The sequence below is a fragment of the Physeter macrocephalus genome, chromosome 11, assembly GCF_002837175.3.
Source record: "Physeter macrocephalus isolate SW-GA chromosome 11, ASM283717v5, whole genome shotgun sequence".
Taxonomy (NCBI): Eukaryota; Metazoa; Chordata; class Mammalia; order Artiodactyla; family Physeteridae; genus Physeter; species Physeter macrocephalus.
In genome coordinates this window covers 93005014-93005661 of record NC_041224.1, presented here as the reverse complement: position 1 = coordinate 93005661, position 648 = coordinate 93005014, and positions in this window count along the sequence as shown.

The following is a 648-nucleotide window of genomic DNA, read 5'->3' as shown; positions in this document are numbered from 1 at the left end:
GGCCTCTCCCGTTGCGGAGCACAGGCTCCGGACGCACAGGCTCAGTGGCCATGGCTCACGGGCCCAGCCGCTCCGCGGCATGTGGGATCCTCCTAAACCGGGGCGCGAACCCGGTTCCCCTGCATTGGCAGGCGGACACGCAACCACTGCGCCACCAGGGAAGCCCCCCCCAGCTATTTTACATGTGGTAGTGTATGTATGTCAGCACTACTCTCTCACTTCATCCCAGCTTACCCTTACCCCTCCCCGTGTCCTCAAGTCCATCTCTACATCTGCGTCTTTTTTCGTGTCCTGCTCCCGGGTTCATCAGAAACTTTTTTTTTTTTTTAGATTCCATATATATGTATTAGCATATGGTATTTGTTTTTCTCATTCGCGCGCCCTGCCACCCGCAGACTCCGCCCGCGAAGGGGCTTCCTAGTGTGTGGAAACCTTTCCTCCACAGCTTCCTCCCACTGGTGCAGGTCCCATCCCTATTCTTTGTCTCTGTTTTTTCTTTTTTCTTTTGCCCTACCCAGGTACGTGGGGAGTTTCTTGCCTTTTGGGAGGTCTGAGGTCTTCTGCCAGCGTTCTAGTGGGTGTTCTGTAGGAGTTGTTCCACCTGTAGATGTATTTCTGATGTATCTGTGAGGAGGAAGGTGATCTCCG